General features: G+C 43.5%; 1 long non-coding RNA gene across 1 annotated transcript; it reads left to right on the plus strand.

Annotated features, from left to right (window-relative positions):
* Nucleotides 1-1695: 1695 nt before the first annotated feature.
* On the plus strand, nt 1696-4730 carry LOC114487111 (uncharacterized). The gene is made up of 3 exons (XR_003681831.1): nt 1696-1824; nt 2471-2520; nt 3199-4730. It is a non-coding gene; the product is annotated as an uncharacterized lncRNA (long non-coding RNA).
* Nucleotides 4731-7790: the final 3060 nt, after the last annotated feature.

Here is a 7790-nt window from a genome sequence, read left to right on the forward strand (position 1 = left end):
TCTTCCCAGACCGGAGCACGAACCCGTGTCCCCTGCATCGGCAGGTGGACTCTCAACCACTGCGCCACCAGGGAAGCCCTAGAGCTATTTTTAAAGACCTAAGGAGGCAGAGTTCAGAACTTTCTTCAGTGACCTGGCCTGTTAACAGCCCTTGTTAAGAAGTAAGCCTGCATGTGAAGATAATATTACAGTCCTGCTACCCTGTAAGCTGGCTTCTTTCTTGTTCTGTCCTCTGTGATGTTAAAAAGACATGTTGATTACTCTTCTTTTGGTTAGATGCCCTCCGAGTAATTAAATCTCTCTTTGGTTTTCTCTTCCTTGTTACCAAACTATTTCTGAGTTGAAGCATCCTTTTTCCTTTTCTGTCTGGTTTCCCCTTGTTCATTCTGCCTGTGGCAGTGAGAGGCCCATGTCCCCTCCATTCCCTGAGGGCCTAATGAGGAGTGATGACCTGCCTGAGTGAAGACTGCCCTCTCCCCATGGTCAATAAAGTCACAATGTGCCCGCCCCTGTGGGCGCCTGGGACATGCAGCAGGTGAAGAGAGTAGTTTGGTTTCTAGCGAAGACTAGGAAGTGAATAGATTATAGCTGCATCTCATTAGCAGCCTTTGGAATATCTAGCAAACCACATCACCGTGATCTGAGAGATTTGGGTTACAGGGAAAATGAGAACTGTTAAAGGGGAGAGAATTGCCTTCCGTTCCCATTTCTGTGCTATGCATCTAGGCCAGAGGGATGTTAATTTCCTACTCTAATTGGAAGTGTTCGTTTTCATTAAATTGTCTGTATAATGGGAGGGAAGTGTCACTTTCACTAGTGATGACCATTGGTTTCTTGTCCTAAAGAAACTATGTTCTTCATAGTGTCCCCCAGCTCAGGATCATGACAATGGCTATCTCTCCCCTGTAGTACCAAATTGGAATTCCTTTGCCTGATATTCAAGACATTCAATAGCCTGGTCCAGTCTACCCTTTCAACCACATTTCTCATTATTTTCTGGAGAAAATCTTTGCTCTACCAGAGAGATCTCTCCACCCACTCTAGCATAAGCCACTATTGTTCCTACCAGTGTCCTTTGTTAACATGATATGGAAAGCTGTCCCTTCTTGTCTCCTCTCTACAAAATCCCATGAATTCTTCCAGAACCACTTCAATTTCCTCTTGGAATTACTTATTCTCAAATTTGGAAGGGATCACTAAGGTGATCCAATCCCAATCCAGCACCTAGCTTATAACAGAAACATTTTGTAAATATTTGTGGATGAATTAATGGGCTACATCTCTCCTAGAAACCCCAGCTGAAAAAAATATAAATAAAATATATGTGTCAGAGCTAAGGCTAATTAGATTCTCCCAAAGAACTCACCCTGAAAACTTCAGTTCTACTTTTCAAAGATCTGGGAAAAGCAATTTGATGGCTTGTGTTGATTATTGTAATTCATTGTAATTACGAAAATGTACAACAATTGTTTCAAATGGTTAGAATGGACCATGGAGGGTGCCTTGGCTCAATAAGGCCTCCATCAATACTTAAGGAATTTTAGACCAGGGAGCTCTTTGTTAAGGGCATTTACTTTTGCTAATTCATTCTCTTAAGTTGGCAGAAAGAGAGGACAGATAAGGAATAAGGGATGCCCACCAAGGATGTGACTGAACAGATGCCATCTCATCTTTTAGGAAGTACAGAGAGGACATACCAGAGCCAGAGGAGATACTGGAGTTTCCCCATGTGTAAACTGAGGAAAATTCACAGTACCTGGGAGGATTTTTGGAGAAAAGCAAGAGTTGCTTCAATCAAGCAGTAAGCACTGCATCTGCCACAAGGTAACTTTTCATTAAATGTGAGGGGAAAAAAATGACTTATCTTGTAGAAGAGAAACAATGAGAACTAAAAGGGAGAATAGTAGGAGTTTTTCACTTTCTGAAACATCTCTTGTTGGCAGGGGCAGGGAGTAAGGCTCAGGAAGAGGAATGAATATTTTTCCAGGGGAAGGAGATGATAATGAATGAAAGATTTTGTGAATCAGGAGACACGAGGTCATGTGAAAGAGTTTGATGTAGCTTCACAGTGAGAACTCAGTGTTGTACAAACAGTATGGAAGGTTATGGGTGTGAAGTTAGTAAAAAGTAAGACTAGGTCCCTTGGAGCCTGGGCTGAGGGTTCCAGCAGAACAGCAGAGTTGGGAATGAAATGGGTGGCTTGAGAAAGGGGACAATTCCTGGGTATGAGAATATGGAGGAAAAAAATAATCAAACATTTTATAGACTAGTGGCCAAAAGGCCCAAGGTGGAGTCCTCTCAGTGACCACTGGATTGGCCCAGAGTAAATACTCAGCCTTCCTGTAAGTCCATAGAGGAGATGGGGCAAAGGAATGAGTATTGAAGGCAGGTGAAAAAGGCATGTGGTCGGGAGGCTGGGGCAACCCCACGGGTTTAGGGACCTGAGCTAACATACTGTTCTTCTATTAAGGTTCAATGTTTGGAAAATGGCTTCTTAGGGAAGAAGTGGCCCCACGGAAGGTCAGTATAAGCAGAATTTGCCTGCCCTACTTTACAGAAGTGTTCATCCTAGGGCGTGCTCTAGGTAGCTCCAGGAGTTCTGAGCAAGGCATATATGCCTAAGTTCATGTTTGGTTACTCAGATTCTGAATTCACTGACACCTATTGGTCCATCTTTGCCCTTGAGAAAAGACTTTGCATTGAAAGTTCTGCTTGGGCTGTTCCCTGAGAAGCCAGGAGATCAACGGGTGTCAATGTTGGCTCCTTGAGAGAGGTCACTTTGCTTGGTGAGAGACTATAAGTAAAAATAGAAGCCCCAGTGTGGCTTCTTGGGCAAATGACTTATTCATGGGTTCTAAATTATTGAGGTCATTGAAGAGAGTGCTATTTTTAATCTTTGAGAGAGGAAAAAATGGGGTGAACTGCGTTTTAAGAAAGGCTGTGCCTTCGTAGGGCAAAAGGTGGTTGGTGCAAACAGTGACTGAAAGAAGAGGGGTGGGTGTGCTCACCTATGATGGCCATGTGCTCCATGGGTGACCTTCACAAGCCTTGTGTCTGTAGACCAGTCTGCCTCATCTGTGGCCCTTGCAGAGCTGGGCTGGCACTGCAGGCAGGCACTTTAGCTAGAGTGATTTTACAGAGTGCTGGGAAGAGCTCTCTGTCACCAAATACTGTCCCCACCTTTTGTCACTCCTCCAGAACGGGAAGGCCTTGCTTTTCTCTTGAAATGGAAGTGCTTGCTGAGGAGCTGCACATATTGACGACTGGTTTATCAGCTGCCACCTCCAGTATTGGTGAACACCTTTGCAAACAAACAAACAAACAAAATGATTTAATAGTTGATTAAGAGCAGAAATGGAATGCAGAACAACCCTTGAGGTAAGGGTAGGGGAGGACGGTTGCAGTAGATGAAGGGCCTGGCATGTGGGAACGTAGAAATGAGGACCCTGAGAAAGGAGGGAGAAATTGACAAAGGCAAAGTTCTGTTTAAAAACATAGTATTTCCCCTGCACTGTCCCTGAGCTCCTTAAGGAATTCCAGATGATTTTCTCTTCTATTAATTTTTCATCCTCTTATAACAACTTCTCACCCACATTGATCAATAAGTACTGCAGATAGCCTATAATTTATCAAGTCTGTGTGTGGATTTGCTGGTTCTTTCATTTAAGATTCTTATAATCCTTCTTTCTTGCTACCCCCTACCCATTTAGCACTCTTATTGACTTCCCACTGAATTTCATTTCTAAAATTGGGAAATCCCCAAATTTGTGAGGCAGAGCTTGTCTCCCACTGTAGAAGCTCCTTTGCAGCTATGACATGAGCCCTAACCTACCCCACACCAGATATGAGTGCCAACCCTAGACATGGAATTGGAGGGTGATGACCCAAGGAATCAGGGAGGCTATAGAATGCCCTCTGCGGAGAGTGGAGGCAGCTACCTGCAGTTCCCAGTGACAGCATCCTGGGTCCAGCAATGTGGCCTTGCCTTCACACCTATACTGTCTTCATGGGACAGCTCTGTGGTCTGTCCACCTATTCCTCCCAGACATTCTATGAGGAGGCCAATACCCTCTGAATTAAGGTCCAAATCTGCCTAAATTGACAAGGATTGGTATTTGCCGTGTGCAACTTAAAGTTCTGATTTTTAGTTTATTTAACACATACAAATGTTTCTATGTACCAGCTCTTTACAAATATTAACTCATTTAATCAATTAGCTCTTTAATACTGATGCCCAGTAGGGACTATTATCATTCCTATTTTATATATAAGGAAACTAAGATACAGACAGGGCACCTAATTTGGCTTAGATAACTCAGTTGGTCAGGGGTAGAGCTGGGATTCAAACCCAAGCTCTTAACCACTACGTTCCCCTGCCTCCTAGGCAGATCTTTCCCCATTGTCTTCCTTGGCAATCTTCCCCACTTCTTCTGTCTGCTTTCATGCTTGGGCTTCCACATCCTGTAATGAAACATAAGGGCCTGTGTCTCAGACTTGCCTGGTTACTTCATCAATCTACAAACCTAAGTTGTTAAAAAAAAAAAAAAAAAAAGTTAGGTGTTTTGCTCCTGAGACCTAAAAACATTTCATTACAATTGTAAGAAACAATTTCTCCTGAAAGATCTTAACTAAGTAGCTGTGGGAATTTCTAATACCTTTAGATAAGGAAGAAATATTGCTATCAGTCTATCAGTTAAGGAAGAGCAAGGCCAAAAGAAATACTGATATTAATTCAAGCCCATTTATGAGAACTTTCTCTGTGTGCAATAGCTTATGATGAAATTTTGAATAAAGTAGGTTATTTCTATGTAGGATATTGAATAAGGTAGGTTATTTTTATGTAGGATAAATATCAATGCTGTTTCTGATGGTGTTCTTTTTGTTTTGTTTTGTTTTTGCGGTACGCGGGCCTCTCACTGTTGTGGCCTCTCCCGTTGCGGAGCACAGGCTCCAGACGCGCAGGCTCAGCGGCCATGGCTCACGGGCCCAACCGCTCCGCGGCATGTGGGATCCTCCCAGCCCGGGGCACGAACCCGCGTCCGCTGCATCGGCAGGCGGACTCTCAACCACTGCGCCACCAGGGAAGCCCCCACTGATGGTGTTTTGATTTCTGTTCCTCACTGTCTGTCTTGGTCTTTCTCTTTCTAAGCCTTCTGTCTCCATATTAATTTGTTCACGATCCTGAGCAAAACGCTAACTGGTGTCTAAGAGGACATGCCTTTCACTTGACAGGAAGCCATACAAGGAGAACTGTGGTCCCAAAGACCCGTCAGTGCTCTGTTATCATTTATTCCTTCCAGATCTGTCAAAGCCTCCTAACAACTTGATTTCTTCTGCTGGCTGTTGCTAAGTGTCCATCATTCCCTTTGAAGAGGATAAAAACCATTCCACTTAGGTACCCTTGAGAGATTTACTAGAAGGTTCCGGTATGTGAAGAGACTTTCCACAAGTGAGAGGCAAGAGTTGAGGACTGGGTAAGAGAACAGTGGTCGTCCACATCAGCAGGGGGATCTGAGTGAAAGGTGGAAAGGAATTCTCAGATGGTGAAAGGCAAAAAATACTGCACAAGAGAGACTCTTGGATTCTCCTTCTTGGCTCTTTTTTTTTTTTTAAGTACAGGCAATTGCCAGTTACAAATGAGAGAGTAGAACCTGCCTCAGAGCATGAGTGTAGATATCCCACTTTGCCACCTGAGTGGCACTGATAGGCGGAGAGTATGTAGGAAGTGTCAAGAGGACCAGGGAGGGAGAGAAAAAGAGAAGAGAATTAGGCTTATCTGTAGTGCTGTGCTCTTCAACATTCCCAAGGACTTTACAAAGCTTGTGTTTGAATTAACAAAAATGCCCATAAAGGGTAGCCAATGTACAGATGAATAAAAATGATAGGTTCAGGGCTTCCCTGGTGGCGCAGTGGTTGAGAGTCCGCCTGCCGATGCAGGGGACACGGGTTCGTACCCCGGTCCGGGAAGATCCCACATGCCGCGGAGCGGCTGGCCCCGTGAGCCATGGCCTTTGAGCCTGCGCGTCCGGAGCCTGTGCTCCGCAACGGGAGAGGCCACGGCAGTGAGAGGCCCACGTACCGCAAAAAAAAAAAAAAAAAAAAAAAGATAGGTTCGCATGTTCTGCAACGTAAGGAAATACATACTTTGACCCTAGGAACACTTGTAGCCAACAAAACAAGACTCTGGGTGGTATTTTAAGGAGTCTCTCCATTTATCTCCCCCAGTTGCATGAAATGCTATTTATTCCCTCTTTTCTCAAACCTCATTCGTTGTTTATGACCTGACCCAAACCCCGTCTCTTCCATGAAGCTGTCACTGGTGACTCTAATCTTGATTAAACTTTACTCCGAAATCCTATTAAATTCAGAGTCTGTGCCACTCAGTATAAAAAACAGATACTTATAATCTGTATTGGATTGTTTGTCCTTGTTTCCTGCAAAGTAGTCTCATCTCCCAGTCAGGAGGTGAGCTTCCTAAGAGGCCAGTTTATCCTGTGCTTTTATATCTCCCAAACTCCCTTCAGAGTAGGAAACAACTTAACTTTCAGCTGCAAGTAACTGAAATCTCCAACTCAAACTAGCCTAAACAGGGCTTCCCTGGTGGCGCAGTGGTTGCGCGTCCGCCTGCCGATGAGGGGAACCGGGTTCGCGCCCCGGTTTGGGAGGCCAAAAAAAAAAAAAAAAAAAAAAAAAAAACTAGCCTAAACAATAAGGACATTGATTATGACATGTAACAAGAGGATAGGCAATAGGGTGGGCTCCAGGTGTGGCTTCCAGCTCCACCTCTCTCTGTGATACTGATGGCTGTACCTTCCTTTATAGGTTGATTTCCCCCAGCTGTAGGAAAATGGCTGTGGCCACTCCTGACACTCTCATGACACTATCTGAGAGAGAAAGGGGACGGACCATTTCTCCCTGTCCCCCTTTTCTAGGAATGAGGAAACTTCCTCCACAGCTCCTCCAGCAGACTTTACCTCATACCTTCTTAGCCAGAATTGAGTTACATGACCTTTAACTATGCAAGGGGACTGGGATTACCAGGGTTAGGGTTAGGGACAGGCTGCCCCTAGAACTGAGGACAAGGTCATCTTTCCCCAAGTCATGTGTGGCGATGGTGAAGGAGGTGAGATCTTTGAACACAATTGAAGGAACGAGCATTGGGTAGACAACCAGTGGTGTCCTGGGGCTGCCTTTTGCAGGCTTGTAAAAGCCAACTGCTAGATTCAGGAATTTTGAGTGCTGGTGGTTAAACACAGTCATTATAAAAATTGAATTATATAATCTTACAATAAAAGTATATTAAAGCAAAGGTAATAAATACTCAAAAGTCATCACTTCCTAATTATTTTTACTACATCATACTATTATCTATGCTTCTGATGTTATTGACAGCTGTGTATCTGTACAGTGGAAATGCTATAATGGTGAGCTACAGTGCATCATTCCCAACTTTGCATTCAGTAACATCATGTTGGCTATTTGAAAAAGGCAATGGTGCTAGTATTCCACCATGGAAATAGTCAAATGATACAAATCGGGGCTTGATTTATTGTTTTGCTGATTGTCTAGATGCAAGAAAGTGACAGAGAATATGTTACTAATGCAGATTAAACTTAAAATTCTGTTGTGTCTGTAGACATTTTATTGTGAATAGTACAAAATACTGAAGAAGTATTCTTCAGTTTTCAAAAGCCATTATTTGAACCAGTGAAGTCATTCACATTGACAAATGAGTGAAGTTTTGACATATATCTTCTTTGTTTTACTTTCATATTGCTCAGTAACATAAA

The sequence above is a fragment of the Physeter macrocephalus genome, chromosome 11 (genome assembly GCF_002837175.3).
Source record: "Physeter macrocephalus isolate SW-GA chromosome 11, ASM283717v5, whole genome shotgun sequence".
In the NCBI taxonomy this organism is placed as follows: domain Eukaryota; kingdom Metazoa; phylum Chordata; class Mammalia; order Artiodactyla; family Physeteridae; genus Physeter; species Physeter macrocephalus.